Source organism: Periplaneta americana, chromosome 6 (genome assembly GCF_040183065.1).
Source record: "Periplaneta americana isolate PAMFEO1 chromosome 6, P.americana_PAMFEO1_priV1, whole genome shotgun sequence".
Taxonomy (NCBI): Eukaryota; Metazoa; Arthropoda; class Insecta; order Blattodea; family Blattidae; genus Periplaneta; species Periplaneta americana.
Genome location: NC_091122.1, coordinates 50,926,428 through 50,945,478, shown reverse-complemented (window position 1 = coordinate 50,945,478; position 19,051 = coordinate 50,926,428). Strand labels below are relative to the sequence as shown.

General features: G+C 36.1%; 1 long non-coding RNA gene across 1 annotated transcript in view; it reads left to right on the top strand.

Moving 5' to 3' along the window:
- LOC138702198 (uncharacterized) overlaps positions 1–19,051 on the top strand; it is a 100,163-nt gene that overhangs the window by 69,181 nt on the left and 11,931 nt on the right. The window contains exon 3 of the long non-coding RNA XR_011332798.1: positions 2,740–2,843. This is a non-coding gene — a long non-coding RNA (uncharacterized lncRNA). The remainder of the gene's footprint in view (positions 1–2,739; positions 2,844–19,051) is intronic.

The following is a 19,051-nucleotide window of genomic DNA, read 5'->3' as shown; positions in this document are numbered from 1 at the left end:
CCTAGTATGTATTTTGTTAGGAATTTAAATGCAATCCATTTCTACAAATTATTAATCTCAGACATACCTATTTGTAGTAAACATTTTTCTTTTATTTTTATACCATAGTAACCGATTATGACGTTTCCCTATTATAGCAACTGATTAAGACGTTTCTCAATTGTTATTTTATCTTCAAATTCTCAATACTGTATGTTCCAACAACATGCAAAATACAATTATTAATTTATTTTCTCTTAAGATATACGATTCAAAATACCATAAAACGTTGTACAATACACGACCGTTATAAGAACTCAACATGCTCGCATGTTAAGTTCTACATCACGGTTTTCTAATGTAAATAACTATTAACCATAGACAAATAACATAAAAAGATCTCCAATTCAACGTATACTTTCGAGAGACTATTGAAATTTATAAGGGAATGTTGTAGGCAATGCTGGCAAAAATCGGAACTGCATCTTATGTTACACAGCACGATCGGTATTATAGATATCAATTATGCCAAAAATATTATTACTAATATATTTCATATTTCTCCCCAAAGGAATTCGTAATGATCAAGCTTCGGTCCTGGGCACAGAAACGCATGAAGTTCAGAATGCACGGACTATAGTGTTGTGTTGGTCGAGTGGCGTGGGTGATGGAGTGCGCCGTTACTTCGTGTCTCAACATGTAAACAGTCCGTCACAGTACGGCACAAAATATATTTCACTCTGTACAGATGCGGTATATACAGTACATTCCTAGTGTAGACAATAAATGTCTACCATTAATGTATCAACGTGAGTTGTAACCTTCAATCAGGTGTACCTACGCCGAAGCCTGTTACACGTACCGCAGCCAAGCAGCAATATACACAACGGACCCACCTGTGCTGTTGCAGTCGGGTGACTGCACACGGGTCATGACGTCATTTATACTCCGTGTACTCTAAACCTCATACTGGTTACTCTGTGTCCCTAGGCCGAAGCCTGGTAATGATTTATCAGTTTAAATTAAATGTATAACCACTATATATATATATATATATATATATATATATATATATATCCGAAATACTCATTTAAATGTGTTCGAGAAAATCTGAACTAGTTTTGGTAGATACTCGACTAGGGAATGAAAAGCTCATTTCGCGGTACGAGGTAGGTCGAAGTTTGAGAAATAGTACTCTAGAGTAAGCTGTCAGAACTGTAGATTTTGCCACTAGACTGTTCTCTTTGATACACCATGAGAAACCGATTTACAATATACGTCATGATATTTATTAGCAGTGTTAATGCAGATATGAATGAATATTAATAGAGGAAAACATGACTACTTCACGAGAATGTCTGGGTAGAATATTGCACAACTATTGACACCCAGGATTTTTCAAATAATGTTAACTACTTTTTCATTTAATTTTTACACTACACTCACAGGAACAGTACCCAAACTAAATTTAGTTTATTAAAAAACGGCTAGTGACACATGTAAGGGAGTGCCAAGAGTGTCCAGCGACGTGATTGCTTATGGTAAACCGGAAAAATGAGCAGATATGCATACAAGATTACCTTTTAACTCATTGTTTGCCAGTATATTTTAAGCTGTCTCAATAGACGCACATTATTCGAGTCCAACGAATTAACCACGAATCACGTTCCCCTTTGGGTTAACACTGGTGCAGGTGGAATATTATGTGATATTGATCTAAACAACTGAACTCTTCGATGGATATTTAACAAAATGTTCGTATTTCATTACTGTGACTCACATATTCTATCTCCCACACAGCTCCCTATTTTTTGCGTTCCTGTGGAAAAAATCTTGTAAAACTTATAAATGTACCGTATAGACCTTAAGGTAAGGAACTGAAAATATTATGCATTTATAAAAAATTAGTAAAGTATGCACTTATATGCAACATAAAACCATACTTAATAAACTCAAAAATTGATAATTCGTTCAGATAATGTATAAGTAAATGCATGAACTTCCGGACCCTAATGATCACCTAAAGCTTCCACAAATTCTGAATGAGATTCCTTCGCATTTCTGCGACGAAACAATCCTTTTATGTAAGAACACTTCCAGCCAACTAACATCCCTATACAACGAAGACCGAAAATTTAATGAATTTGCACTCCCCGCCTTTAGACATCTAATGGTATCAATAAATACTAGAGATTTCGATGTCCCAATGACATGTCTCAAAATTCCGGCGGGTGCTCGAGATCCGGCAGAAAAAGTTTTCATGACTTTGTAAGCAACCTTTGTATATTTCTTAAAATTTATAAATAACAAAAATTATGCGCATTTAAAATTTACTTGAATGAACAAAAGCCACTGTATTATTCAAAACCACAGCCATCTCAACCTAAATATCGACACGAACAGAGCAGACATAAACATTCCACACTCATGAGCGAATATCTCTGAGCCAGCGCGTTTCACTAGACAGCAACCTGACATATAATCGTGGCTTACGCACTCCACTACTTGCTACAGATTGTTCTGACGACGGTGTAGGCCGGTATGAACTACGCTTTACTCATCTTTATTGACGCCTGGTCAACCCACATCGTGAATAAGGTATAGATTTATAGAAAATAATATAAAGCCTGATCACGTTGCAGCTTCGGGCGTCATCCTCATAGCGCTAATTATTTGTCAGGCGGTAACTATCTAGCTGTTAGCATATATGATGATTGTGGTGCCGAATGTTCTGTTACAATACTTCTATCCTAATTTCAGAAACAGCGGCAAAAAATTACCACACTGGACGAAAGTTCTGCCGGAGTGTTGCGTACCTCATTGTGCACCGAAGTACAAGCGCCAGTCTTGCCAAAGAAAAGAAGGTAATTCACACTAATTTTTCTTAAGCATGAATATTAGGCCTCACAAGTATAATTTTTAGACAGCCATTTCCTAAAGTAGATATTTTAACGCTAGGCAAGCATGTTAAAAATCGAACTTAATTTAAGTTAACCAAAACCATTCTCCTTTCTCTTAAATTTTCTAATGAGGACATTAACAAAATTTGTTTAATGGTATTGAGAGAGTCATTATCCATTTTACACAATCACTTGTATAATACTACGCTATATATATATATATATATATATATATATATATATATATATATATATTACTTCATTTCATTACTCTTCAATGTACTTTCATCTCATGTTTCTCCGAAATCAAATTGTACTTTATTTTTAAATTTATCATTGTTTCGTATTCTCTCCGCAATTATATTGTATTTTTAATTTAACCTCTGCTTTGTATTCTGGATCCTAGTGGTCAGCCGCAGATGTCGGCCAGATGTCCCAAATTGTGGAATTTGTTGTATGTTAGCATGCGAAAAGTAGCTTACTTCTAACACTAGTGCAAAAAGCAGTTTTAACATTGACTTTCAACTGTTTGAGCCAATTGTCAATTGTTTTCCACCAGATATCACACAATAGCAATCGCAACCGATTAATAAAGCGGTTCAAACCATTAAGGCCCATTCACAATGAAAATTAAACAAAACCGTAACATAAACACAGAAGTTTGCGCCCAGGCTACCAAATGGAATCATTCACAATGATTCACATAAGCATTGACATAAACATTACCGTAAGACGTTAACATAAAAGTTTGCAAACTCCAAACTTTCATGCTTATGTTTACGTGATTTGCAAACAGAACACAATCGTGGAGCGCTGAAGTATACGACAGAATATGAGGAAATGGCATCGTTGTTATGTTTCCATGGTTACCAAGTATGTTTGCTGTTATGTTTATGTTCCCATCGTGAATGATGGTATGACTTCTTGATTTTACTGTAACGTTAAGTTAACGCTTACGTTATGTTTAATTTTCATTGTGAATGAGCCTTTACAGACCTAATTTTAAAAATGTCTATTTTTGATTAAGAAAAGTAGGTACACAAATTAAATAAAATGCTTCAACAACTATTTGACTAATAATTACATAAACCAATTAAGAATTAAATATAACTGTTGAGTGTAACAAATTATGAGGTATCCGGGTTTGAATCAGAGACCTCTCGATCTGCAGTCGAATACTCTACCACTAAACTATACTACCGCCTAATTTTAATGTAATAAAGTTTCACTATTACAATGGAGGGAATACAGCAGTGGATAAGATGATAGAATAATTGTCTCTATGTTACCAGCACGGACGAAAGACTGTCTAAAATATAGTGTACGACACACATGTTAGAAATAATGATGTTTCGCTTGTTGGTTTGCTACACTCGGCCTGCGGCCTCGTTTCGCCAACATCCCCATTTAAAGATAAAATATCATTTTTAACACTTGTACCCTAAATAACTATTTTACCTCCTATAACAATTTATTATCAATTTAATTCGATTGAAAACATTTTTGCTTATTCATTCAAATAATTTAATACTAGTAATTATTGACATGTAATTGGGGTGAATCCGAGAAGTTTGGTATCGTGAAATGCAACATCTGAAACATCTATTGGAACGATTTTTCTTTATCTCCCGAAATAACGGAGATTTACTTACAATTGAATATCTCGAATGTTTTCTCGACTATACCTATCTATACAACGAAGGTTCAAAATTCCGCCACTTGTTGGTCAAAGCCAATACAGTTCAAGGTGAATAAGGGAAATCATCCATCAACTTGAAAAATCCTGAAGATTGACCAGTCTCTGTATTATCACACTTGGCTATATTGAAAACACACACAACTGCTAATTCCTGATTATATAGTTAAAACATTACTATTTTTAATTTTACGTGTTGGCAGGTAGTATTATTCTGCTAGTAACAGTAACAGATCACAGATTGACTTTGTAGCAACATCTAAAAGCGAAATCAAACAAGATATAATATGCTACGAATATACTGTGACCCAATGCATGCGTGATTTTAATGAATCAAATAAGTAAGACGACAACTGAGGTCAAACGGAAAGAAATTATAAGAAGTAAGAGTCCAGTAGTCCTATATTTAACATTCACGAACATTTTCCAGATGAGTCTGTTTATTCAACATAACTGCCTCGAGCCATATCAAGTCAGAATGTTAACTCGACTGTAACATTTATCCGCATCTATCGCATTCGTTCCTTCAAATTTATTATGTCTAATCGTCCATAACAACAATCTACAGAAATAAACAGTTTCCCTTAATCAAGAGTTTCTCATAATTCTCAAAATAAGGATCATATTATGTAATATTAAAAATAGGAGACCACTATAAATTACTGAACTTTTATACTATGATACTAATTTCTATAGCACTCTTCGTAAAATTATTAAACCGGGAATGGAAACGACAATGAGAACGAGAACGGAAATAATATTAAAATAAATGTATTTAATAATATTTCCGTTCTCGTTCTCGTTGTCGTTTTCGTCCTCGATTTATTGTGAACCAGCCTTTAATTTTTAAAATTCATGATTTAAGGGGAAAGGACGGTATTTTTTGGTGAAAAAATGAGTAAATTTTCAAAAAAATAAATGTCTTTAAAATACTCTGTGGTATATGTGGAATACATCGTATAATATTTTGTGGGTAGACGTATTTGTGCCCTTATAGGGTGTTGAGACGCCATTTTTAAACTTCCTGCGCTCTGGATTTTCAAATCACACCTCTCATTAATCGCTGTTTCCGGAACTTGAGCAAATTTTCAAAAAAAAAAAAAAAAAAAAACGTTAAAATACTCTGTGATAGGCTATGTGTAGAATACTTGTAAGTTATAACATTTGTGGGTATTTGCGCCCTTATCGGACATCGAGACGCTATTTTTAAATTTCCTGCACTCTGGATTTTTAAATCACATCACCCTTTGATTGTTGTTTCCGGAACTTCATTTTTTTTTTGCTACATTTCCAGACAAAAATCGATATAATTTCTGAATTATTAAAGATACATGCGTGAAATTTAGAACACATATTCTCTAGACTATTAGGAAACTTTTCTCTGTAACAGAATTTTCCTAATTGCTTTCATTTTAAAAATATGTCTGTCTGTTTGCAAGAAAGAAAATAAAAAAAGTGTCATTAAATTTTAATTATTTATTTTAGAAATGTAGGGACTAATATCAAAATTCTGTTACAGACACTTTGTAGAGCATGCTTTTATAAGTAAATTGTAACAAACTGTTTGAATTTATCTTTAAAAGTGGCTAAGATATATCGGTTTTAGTAAAATCTTGCATTTGGTACATTTTTTCAACTCTTAGGCCATGAGCTCTCTACATACAAAAAAAAAAATTATATTTTACACCAAATAGGAAAAAAGTTTTAAAAAATGTCGTCCTCTCCCCTTAACGATGTAGTGTCCACCGTCGAAAAAGAGACTGTATTCTGGCACGATGCTGTAGGATCGTGGTTTAAGGCGACATGCCTGGACACGGAATGAGCACTGGTTCCGGTATTCATGGGAGAATAAATTTGCTCATGGATGGATGGATGGATGGATGGACGGTTGGAGGGACGGACGAACAAAGGAGATGGGAGAAGAAACATTTAAAAAAATCATGGAAACGCGTCCTTGAAAAGGAAATAGGGGTTGGGAAGAATGTCTATGTTAACTCGAAGCCTATTGGCCACCTGTATCGCTCCGATTTTCGCCGTTTCAAATCAACTTGTGTCATCGCATATACTAGGTTCGTTCCAACAACAGTCAGGAACCGTCCGTAACCATCGTGAGCATGCGCAGTACAGAAAAAGCGTTCCAACACAATCCGAACCAGTCCTGAACCGGAAACATGTACTGCAATCGGGCGTTCCAACAAGCTTTTGACACAGGTTCGGAACGGTCAGAAATAGTCCGCGGATTGAGGCATGTACGGAAGAGTACGCAAGACGCGCATGCGCATAAGCTCACCAACGTCTCCTGGACACTGAAGAAAGACATGATCGACTGTTCACATCAATGAGTTTAAAGATGAAAAGTGACAGTACAGACGAATAATAAAACTAGAGATTTAATTTAAATTTTCGCCAAAAAGAAAGGGAATGGAAATTATTTGGGTGTTGAAATAGTGTATTACAATTTCAACATGCAGCTTTGATTGAAGGTGTAATAAATAACGTACATACATTAATAATTTAAAATTAACCATTTTTAGATGAGAGTCCCCCAGTACACAACATTGAATTAGCGGAATTCTTGCCTTCCATATTTTTTGTCATCTTTTAATAGAAAATGTTCGAAATTAGAATTAGTTGCGAAACGAGAATAATAAGCATCCCGTTCTTAGCAAAGATAATCACAGTTATAGCATCTCTGGATTTAGTACATAACGATACGCGAAAGCATTCCAACAGCGTACAGTCCAGTTTCAATCCCATAGCAGGTGCTCAACTAGCGCATGCGCATAAGATGATAAAGGAACCGTACATGAACTGATCCATGAATCGCTTGTTGGAACGAACCTACTGTAAAATAGAGCCATAAATGGGTCAAAGCAATCTTAAGTGCAAGGATCCGGCCCTGGTAAAGCCAAGGGTTGTCAGTCCTACTGGTATGTATTATCTCACACTTCTTGAGAATGATTTCAGGTTTAATCTTTATTTACAGAAGACTTTTATGAATTTCTGAAAATTATACAATTCGAATAAATTATATCCATCAGTTAGTTATGTGATAGCCCTTTCAGCTACAATAATTAATATAGTAGACGATGGCTCCAAACTGCACATTTATCTGTACTCTATAAAATACTTCTTTAGGCTCCAGGATGATTGGTCCACTACAGTTACGTCCATTTTTCATCAAGTCCAAAGAAAAAATGTCCATAATCACGTAAAGTCCACAACCGTTTTGTCCACTGAACATAACGTCCATTTAATCCACAAACAAATATGTCTACAAGAAATTTTGTCCATATACATTATATACAATGACTTTTACTGTGAATTAATTATAATGTCCATAATACATCTTTCATCACTAGATGTGTCGCCCTCGGTAGCGCAATTAGTATAGCACTGGCCTCCTATGCTCGAGGTTGCGGGTTCGATCCCGGCCGAGGTCGATGGCATTTAAGTGTGTTTAAATGCGACAGGCTCATGTCTAGATTTACTGGCATGTAAAAGAACTCCTGCGGGACGAAATTCCCGCACACCGGCGACGCTAATATAACCTCTGCAGTTGCGCGCTTCGTTAAATAAACCATAATTTAAATTTAAATCACTAGACGTAACAGTATCTTCTGTTCAACTGTATTTGTTTACACTATAATGACCTCATAATAAGAAGTTTCCATGGAAATCATCCGTGCATCCTTCATTAGTATATTATTTTGTCCTATGTTGTATTCAAGTGATAACCTTGCGCTCTGCTGACCATATTGTTCAGGATTGCCACTATTTATAAATGTATAACGTTGATTAATACCTCAGAAGATTGAAGACGAACGGACCAATATGTTCAATCCTTAATAATAAACATGACGATTACACTTGTAATGTTGCGATGAACACGCTACGAAGATTGTGATTGTGCAACGACAATTATGAAGAAGTCACGGGTATTATGAAGATACTACAGCGATTATTAAGAAATTTAGCTATTTTGAAGAAGTTACTACCATTATGCAGATCCTACAACAATTACAGAGATGCTACGGCCATTATGAAGATGCTACGACCATTATGGAGAAGTTACGACTATTCTGGAGATGCTTTTACCATTATGAAGATATAGAGATGCTACTACCATTATGAAGATGCTACGACCATTATGGAGAAGTTACGACTATTCTGGAGATACTTTTACCATTATGAAGATATAGAGATGCTACTACCATTATGAAGATGCTACGACCATTATGGAGAAGTTACGACTATTCTGGAGATGCTTTTACCATTATGAAGATATAGAGATGCTACTACCATTATGAAGATGCTACGACCATTATGGATAAGTTACGACTATTCTGGAGATACTTTTACCATTATGAAGATATAGAGATGCTACTACCATTATGAAGATGCTACGACCATTATGGAGAAGTTACGACTATTCTGGAGATACTTTTACCATTATGAAGATATAGAGATGCTACTACCATTATGAAGATGCTACGACCATTATGGATAAGTTACGACTATTCTGGAGATACTTTTACCATTATGAAGATATAGAGATGCTACTACCATTATGAAGATGCACCGACCATTATGGATAAGTTACGACTATTCTGGAGATACTTTTACCATTATGAAGATATAGAGATGCTACTACCATTATGAAGATGCACCGACCATTATGGAGAAGTTAGACTATTCTGGAGATACTTTTACCATTATGAAGATATAGAGATGCTACTACCATTATGAAGATGCTACGACCATTATGGAGAAGTTACGACTATTCTGGAGATGCTTTTACCATTATGAAAATCCCTATGACTTTTGTCAAGATGCAACTACCATTATAGAGATGCTACGACCATTATGAAGATTCTACGATAATTATCGAGATGCCACGACCATTATAGAGATGCTATGACTATTATGAAGATTCTACGACTATTATAGAGATGCTACGACCATTATAGAGATGATATGACTATTAAGAAGATGCTACGACCATTATGAAGATTCTACGACCATTATAGAGATGCTATGACCATTATGAAGATTCTACGACAACTATCGAGATGCTACTACCATTATAGAGATGGTACGACCATTATGAAGATTCTAATTATCGAGATGCTACTACCCTAATGAAGATGCTACGACCATTACGAAGATGCTACGACCATTATAGAAATGCTACGACCATTATAGAGATGCTACGACTATTATAGAGATGCTACGACCATTATAGAGATGCTATGACCATTATGAAGATTCTACGATAATTATCGAGATGCTACTACCATTATAGAGATCCTACAACCATTATGAAGATGCTACGACCATTATATAGATGCTACGACCATTACGAAGATGCTACGACCATTATAGAGATACTACGACCATTATGAAGATTCTATGATATTTATCGAGATGCTACTACCATTACAGAGACGCTACGACCATTACGAAGAAGCTACGACCATTATGAAGATTCTACGTCAATTATCGAAATGCTACGACCATTATGAAGATGCTACGACTATGATCAAGATACGATGACCATTGTCGAGATGCTACGACCATTATAAGAATTCTACAGTAATTATAGAGATGCTACGACCATTATGAAGATTCTACGACAATGCTACGACCATTATAAAGATTCTACGACAATTATCATAATGCTCCTACCATTATGAAGATGCTATGACAAATATCGAGATGCTACGATCATTATGGAGAAGTTAAACTATTACCAAGATGCTACCACCATTATGAAGATACTATGACCATTGTCGAGATGTTATGACCATTTTATCGAGATGCTACAACCATTATGTAGATGCTATGGCCATTATCGAGATTCTACGGTCATTGTCGAGATGTTACGACCATTTTATCGAGAAGTTACGACCATTATGAAGATGCTATAACCATTGCCGTGATTCTACGCTCATTGTCGAGATGCTACGACCATTATAGAGGTGTTACGACCATTATGAAGATGCTATGACCATTATAAATATGCTAAGAGCATTAAAAATATGAATACCTCAATATACAAATATAGTTAATACAACTGATAATAATATTTAATAAAATTTACCTACTAATGTGCATAAGTGCTAACATTATAGAATACATTACTGTTTTATGATAAAGTTAAATATGTATATTCAACTCTTTAATTAAATGAGCCATGGTGTACATAAATAGAGGTTGGTAATGTGGTAATAATGTAATTCATTTGTAACTGATATATTTAAAAAAAATGTATTTTGATTGTGTATTCTAAGATTTATCTTATATTACGATCTGAAGATGCCATGAAACGGTGAAACGTTCGTTATTTTAATGTGATTTTTTAAATACTTGATAAGTTATTGGACTGTAAAAAAGCACAAGTGTAAATAAAAATTACAATAAAAATTACACTTAGTAACTTATCGGGAAAACAATAGGCCTAAAACTGAATATCGAGACATAATGCAGATACTAAGACCAATGTGAAGATGCTACGATCATTATGGAGGTGTTACGATTATTACGGGGTTGTTACAATGATGTGAAGATACAGCAATGATTATGAAGACATTGCGATAATTATGAAGGTTTTATGATTATTATCAAAGTACGACATGACTAAGGGGGTGCTACAATGATTAAAAAGATGCTGCGATAATGATTATGATTATTATTGTCACTACAACCACCAAGTGAGATGAAATATAATCATATTAAAGTCTGTAGATGTAGAGGAATTGAAAAATGAAGACGTTGCACAGACAGATTTGAAGAGGCTAGATTCAGGAGGACAAGGGCTGAATCGGACTGTAGCGCCATAGTAGTTTTTTTAGTAGGTTATTTTACGACGCTTTATCAACATCTTAGGTTATTTAGTGTCTGAATGAGATGAAGGTGATAATGCCGGTGAAATGAGCCCGGGGTTCAACACCGAAAGTCACCCAGCATTTGCTCGGAAAAAAACCTCAACCAGGTAACTTGCCCCGACCGGGAATCGAACCCGGGCCACCTGCTTTCACGGCCAGACTTGCTAACCGTTACTCCACAGGTGTGGGCACCATAGTAGTAATAGTAGAAGTTACTCATATAATATGAAGGTGTTCGGAGCCACGAAAGTAGAATTTCCACGCTTGACAAAAAACGAGTGATTCTTTAGTATCACGCTTTCGTCCTACGGTTTTTTTTTTTTTTCCTTTTCTGATGATTCCTGTAATAATCCCCTTACTTTGACCGAAGTCGAACCAGCGCCTTTCTACCCTGTCGCTATATTCATTGAGATTCTGTTCTTCTGTTCTGTATGATTGTGATCCGTGTATTAATTAATATGTAAACTTTCCTCTAAAGTCACTGACCGTGCGTTGAGTGATGCAATAGGTCGTTGCCTACTGCATGGTGGACTTATTCAGTGCCTCGAGTCGAAGTGGGTGACATGATTTGATGAGTCGAATCACCTACTTGAATAACTGTGAACGCGGCTCTTTCGTTGCATAAGCATTCTTTGAGATTACTTAAAAATGTGGCTCTGTCTAGCATCGTGTCGCAAACAAGTCAACGGATGTTGGCATTTTCTCTGGTTCAGTTGTAATTAATAAAGTAACTACTTATAACTTACTTACTTATAAATAGCTTTCAAGGAACCCGGAGGTTCATTGCCGCCCTCACATAAGCCAGCCATTGGTCCCTATCCTGTGCAAGATTAATCCAGTCTCTATTATCATATCCCACTTCCCTCAAATCCATTTTAATATTATCCTCTCATCTACGTCTCGGCCTCCCCAAAGGTCTTTTTCCCTCCGGCTTTCCAGCTAACACTCTATATGCATTTCTGGATTCGCCCATACGTGCTACATGCCCTGTCCATCTCAAACGTCTGGATTTAATGTTCCTAATTCGTATGTCAGGTTATTAACAATTTATTACACTTATATATATATATATATTTCACTGATAACTAGAATTCAGACAATTAGAACAGTCGTTTAGATTATGTAGTAATGAATTTTGTTGTTGAAATTAAATAATGTCCTTAATAATAATCTTCTTCTTCTTCTTTCCCTTAGTTTAATCTCTCCCTTTTAGGTTCATTTTACACGACCCACGCCACCCGGGCCTTACAGGGCCGCGACCTGTCGGGAGAGAAATTAATCTATGGATCACATACATACTTTTTTGACCACACAAGGACATGGAGGGCCTCCCCGGATGAGGGATTAGCTCAATGCCAGGGCCACCTCCGATACAACACAAACATTTAAGACATTACACAGCATTCACTCACACATATGAAAGGATTAAGGGAAGGATCGCCGTCCATGGCCGGACTTTCAAGAGGTACAATCCCGGCATTTGCCTGGAAATAACTGAGGAAACCATGAAAAACCTCAGTTGGATTGCCGGCCCCTGAGATCGAACCCCGGACCTCCCGAATGCAAGGCCAGCCCTCTACCACGCCGCTAGCCCACTCAGTCCCTTAATAATAATCATTAAACATAATTATTTGAAGTAATTAATTTTAAATAAAGCAACGAAACGATAGCAATAACAGACTAATAGTTTTGGAGATTTTAGTTGAGAGAAATAATCCAGAAAGCAATAAAAGCAATACGGACTGACCTGAACTTTATAGCTACGTACATTCACATTCACTAATAAACCCATGTTTTGCTACGACTTAAGGGAAATAATTGAAATGAATTAAAAAAACTATTTAACCAACATTGTAGTTGCAAAAGCGCTAAAGCTTAATGACAAAAATAAGGTATTCATCACTTTTTTTTTCCAGTTCTTCACGTGAAATGTCTATGTTCAAGGTACGAAAGAAAAAAAATTGTAATGTTTTCATATGAAAATTTCACTCTGACGTCACTCGTAGTTCCATGGAAACAGACATTTCAACGCGATTAAAATCATCTCACAGTCAACTGGCCAGTCTCCTAAATTGAGACAACTCATCTGCCTGTGGTTCTCCTTGGCTTTGATAAGTAAGACAAATGTTGAAATGAGTCCTAAAAGAAACTGGCCACAGACCTACTACATCTTCCCCAAAACAAATTTCGGCATTTTTCAAATTAAAGCCTTAAAGCCTTGGTTTTCACATGTCGCCTTGAATAAGCCGGTTTCAGGGCGAGCTTACTCAAGTGACTCTCGTACAGTGCAAGGACTCGGAGCCCTTCTCTTGAGAGGACTGCGGTGCCCTCCCCCTCTCTCCACTCGCTCTGCCCAGGCATTTAACAACTTCTGCAATTCTCCCTGATGCTGTTCTGTCGGGCTTTCGATATCCTTCCCTCCTCGTTCCTTCAAACGAAACGGCCAAAATAGGAATGAAACAAGTGGCCAACAGGCCTGAAGTATCATAGATTCTTCTTTTCAGCTCCAATTTCCCTTGAAAGGACGAGCTATCGAGCACTTTTAAACGCTTCTCCTCCAATTTCCTCTTTAATTAATTAATTAATTAATTAATTCATTCATTCATTCATTCATTCAATCAGGGGATTAAATGAACTGCAAGATACCAGGACTAACGGCTTCATAGCTGGCTACCTGATTCTACTGTCCGTCCGACTGGTTATATCGCAACCCACTTTTCCCCACCCATTTCTGCTGACCCCTATATTAAGTCTAGTGCTGGCCAATTTTAGGTATTTTCTGAAAACATTTGCTGTTCGGAATTGGACTTTTATATACATAAATATACTTGCACTTCTCCAGATGGAATGACATACAACCAAATAGATCACGTCTTGATAGATAACAGAAGGCATACTAGTATAGTAAACATTCGAACTACGAAGAGGGGCAGACTGTAATTTTGACCACTATTTGGTAATTAGAGACTTAAGAAAAAACTATGAGTAGCCAAGCGAGTAGAGTAATATGTTAATGTTAGGAGATTCAATATTCAGAAATTAAAAGACGAGAAAACTAAGCAACATTATCAGGTCGAAATTTCAAATAGGCTTCCCGTTTTAGGAAGTTCCGACGAAGTTAAGAAGGAGTTAGATGTTAATTGCGTGTGGGGAAAACATTAGAGATAATATCAAAATTTCCCAGGAAAACAGACAGGATTTGGAATTGAACGAGTTACGTCAGCTGCTTGTTTATGAGGATGACGTGAATATATTAGGAGAAAATCCACAAACTATTAGGTAAAACACGGGAATTTTACTTGAAGCAAGTATAGAGATAAGTCTGGAAGTAAATCCCAAAAAGACAACGTACATGATTATGTCTCGTGACCAGAACACAGTACGAAATGCAAATATAAAAATGAGAAATTTATGCTTTGAAAAGGTAGAAAAATTCAAATATCTTGGAGAAAGAGTAACAAATATAAATAACACTCGGGAGGAAATTAAACGCAGAATAAATATGGGAAATACCTGTTATTATTCGATTGAGAAGCTTTTGTCATCCAGTCAGCTCTTAAAAAAGCTGAAAGTTAGAATTTATAAAACAGGAAAATATTTGGGTCTAAGAGGGATGACGTTACAGAAGAATGGAAAAAGTGACACAACGCAGAAATGCACATATTGCATTCTTTACCTGACAATTAGGAATATTAAATCCAGACGTTTGAGTGGGCAGGGCATGTTGCACGTATGAGTGAATCCAGAAATGCATATAGAGTGTTAGTTTGGAGGCCGAAGGGAAAAATACCTTTTCGGAAGCCGAGACGTAGATGGGAGGACAATATAAAAATGGATTTGAGAGAGGTAGAATATGATTGTAAAGACTGGATTAATCTTTCTCAGGATAGGAACCGATGGCGGGCTTATGTGAGGGCGGCAATAAACCTCCGGGTTCTCTAAAAACCATCTGTAAGTAAGTAATAGAACTTCCGCGTAATATTATACAACTTTTGAAAATAATTTAAAGAAAATGACCCTTCTAAGTAACTGTCACGTGATTTCCCTCTTTATAATGACCCTGTAACGTAACAACCCGGACGAAGAGTATTGTTTGTACTTTAAATAAATAAATAAATAAATAAATAAACAAGCAAAGAAGCAAATAAATAAATATTTATTTATTTATTTATTTATTTGTGTCCACACCAGTGGAGTAACGACTAGCGCGTCTGGCCGCGAAACCAGGTGGCCCGGGTTCGATTCTCGGTCGGGGCAAGTTACCTGGCTGAGGTTTTTTCCGGGGTTTTCCCTCAACCCAATATGAGCAAATGCTGGGTAACTTTAGGTGCTGGACCCCGGACTCATTTCACCGGCATTATCACCTTCATCTCATTCAGACGCTAAATAACCTAAGATCTTGATAAAGCGTCGTAAAATAACCTACTAAAATAAATATTTATGTATTTATTTATTTATTTATCTATTTATCTATTTATTTATTTATTTATTTATTTATTTATTTATTTATTTATTTATTCGTGAAGTTTTCTACACAACAGTAATATAAATACTAAGTATATGTGTTACATATTTATATGAATATGAAATAAAATACACTACAGAGTTAAAGAAAGTACACACTGTATTTCATTAGGCCCTCCTTTAATTCGAATAAAGACGTTTAACGCATGCATCGCGTTTTCTTTAAATACTCCGTCAATGTTAGTATTTCATTCACTAGTACTTCTTGAAATGCTACATCATCACCATAATTAGAAGTTTTGGCATTTTTTCAATCAGCTTCAGACGATCTCACATATTGGGTCTCCTTGACAGTGTGGCCAGCACGCTGCAAGGCCGTGACAGAGACATAATAGGGCAAGCATAAGACAAGAGACAAACAACCAGTCCCATGAAATGTAGATAATATTAACCCACGCCGGGAATCGACCCACGGACCGCTTGATTATATAGCGCACGCTCTACACACTGAGCCTTAGCGGCGGACACAGTCATTAATACAGTAATTGAAATGTTTACTGTAGGCCTACACTAGATAAATATTTCTGAAACACTCGCAAAGAAAATATCACAAGAACTTCATTTATTTAGCACAACGATTAACCTTATGTCCTTGTATACTAATATCTTGAAACTTTATTTCTTACAAAATAATCTCTCAACAACGTTAATGTAACTATTAAAAAATTAATTTGAGACTTTTTTTTGCATACCACCAGTGACAGTGGCTCGTGAAGTTTAGTAAAAGAAAAATCAAAATATAAAATGAAAAGCAATAATTTCAGTGGTACAGCTCATGCATTATGTCCAGACACTCCCCCCCTCTTCCTACAAAGCTGCGCACGAGATCGGATGAGTCTACTAACAAATTATAGGGGAATGGGTTAGCTTTTGCCTTGAACTCGGTAGACACACGCCCGACCTTCCCTTCTATTCCTACCCCCTCCACAGAAACGTTGTTTCCCTACTGCGCATCGCGAGAGTCTTGACAAAATGCATGCTGTAAATCATGCATTATATATAGGGTGAAACATAAGTAATGTCATTAATTTCAGGAGGTTATTCTTTGAGATATCGCTGGCTCAATATTACAAGGTTCTGTGTCTATATCAGAAATATTACTACATACACCCTTGTAACATTTAGTCAGCGATATTTCAAAGAAAAAGTTTAATACATTTTGCTCGTTTCTGCTTCCTTTTCGAGAGATAAAAAAAGTGTTTTATATGGAACATTTCATAGCGTGTTTTAGAAAGCCATTGATTTAATTCCCAATAAGCTCAATCAGTTTAAGAGAGCAATGTATTATGGTAAATAATTGAAATAATTTTAGTTTTGTCCTTTAGATATGCAGAAATTTGATCCGAATAAATTAACTTTTCGTTCTGAAAAGGAATTTCAAAATATTACATTTGTACGAATCAAATTTATGCACATTTAAAGGACAAAACTAAAATTCTTTTATTTATTTATTATCATAATACACTGCTCTCTTAAATTGACTGAGTATATTGGCAATTAAATCAATGACTTTCCTGAAATACACTAGGCCTATGAAATGTTTAATATAAAACAACTTTATCTCGTAATGGAAGCAAAAACAAGCAAAATTGTATTAAACTTCTTTGTTTGAAATATCTGAAAGAATAGCCCCCTGAAATTAATGACATTACTTACGGTTCATCCTGTATAAATATATGGAATTCAGATAATGAAATTAAACTTCAGAGGTAACAAAACAAATTAAGCATTTTGAATGTCTATACCTTTCCCAGCAGTCGTCAATAATTATTTATCAGATTGCCACAATCGTCGTGACCTTACAACTCAGGTTATTCAGTGTTATTTTATTTTAAAAAATCAATTTTGAAATTTTAATACAAAGCCTAGTGATTTCATACTCTTTTACTTAAGTATTAGTCGACCTGGTTGGCGAGTTGGTATAGCGCTGGCCTTCTATGCCCAAGGTTGCGGGTTCGATCCCGGGCCAGGTCGATGGCATTTAAGTGTGCTTAAATGCGACAGGCTCATGTCAGTAGATTTACTGGCATATAAAAGAATTCCTGCGGGACAAAATTCCGGCACATCCGGCGACGCTGATATAACCTCTGCAGTTGCGAGCGTCGTTAAATAAAACATAACATTAAGTATTGTGTCCACAAACTTCAATACTCTTTCAAATTCTTGATTTAGATCTGAAAAAATTAATGTTTGCCTTCTCATTGCACGATGTATGATGAGAAAATACAAGGTTATTCAAAATAATTCTTCCGATTCCAAATTAACCTACTAAATCATTGAAGTTACCTCTGATTGAGGTTCTGGCTGATACGTACATCTATTATCAGGTATTACATCTCACTTGAAGATGTGTGTCAGAGGAAGAACAATTGTTTGTATACATCTGATGTCTGATTAGTGTAATATGTAGCTAATCGGCGATGTAGGCAATGGAGGGGGAAAGTAACTACCCACCCTACCCCATTAGCTCCTGGCCTAGTTGCCTCATAATTGGTGTCATGTTGGTATCACTTACGAGGTTCAGACCTGTCTTCGAACAGTTGAATAAACACTCATTGAAGTTTACAAATACACAGTGATTAATAATAGACCTACATCAACCAAAAGAAAAACTTTCCGAGTTTTGTCCTACACCTTACATGTGCTTAAAGTGACTTCCCATAGTTACACGAGCAACGTCGACATGATTATAAAAATTCTCCCAAACTTGCTGAAGCATATCCGTTGTCACTGTCTCCACAGCAGTAACATTGCGATTTTTGAGCTCATCTAGAGATATGGTCAACGGTGGACTGTACACAGCGTCCAAAAGAAGAAGCCTAACAACTTAAGAGCCGTAGAGTCAGCTGTAGAGAACCAAGTCATGAGGTTCATTGACGAGGGAGTATTCGTTGAGGAAGTGGCAAACATCCAAAGGCCAATGAGGCGACGCCACCAGTGTTCGAAAATGTCGCCGGAATCTTTGTTCCTTTAAGGAAATAGCCAGTTCTGCAGCATATCTAGATAGGAGTGACCAGTCACTGTATTTTCCATAAAAAGAAAAGGCCATAAAGCGAGGAAATGAC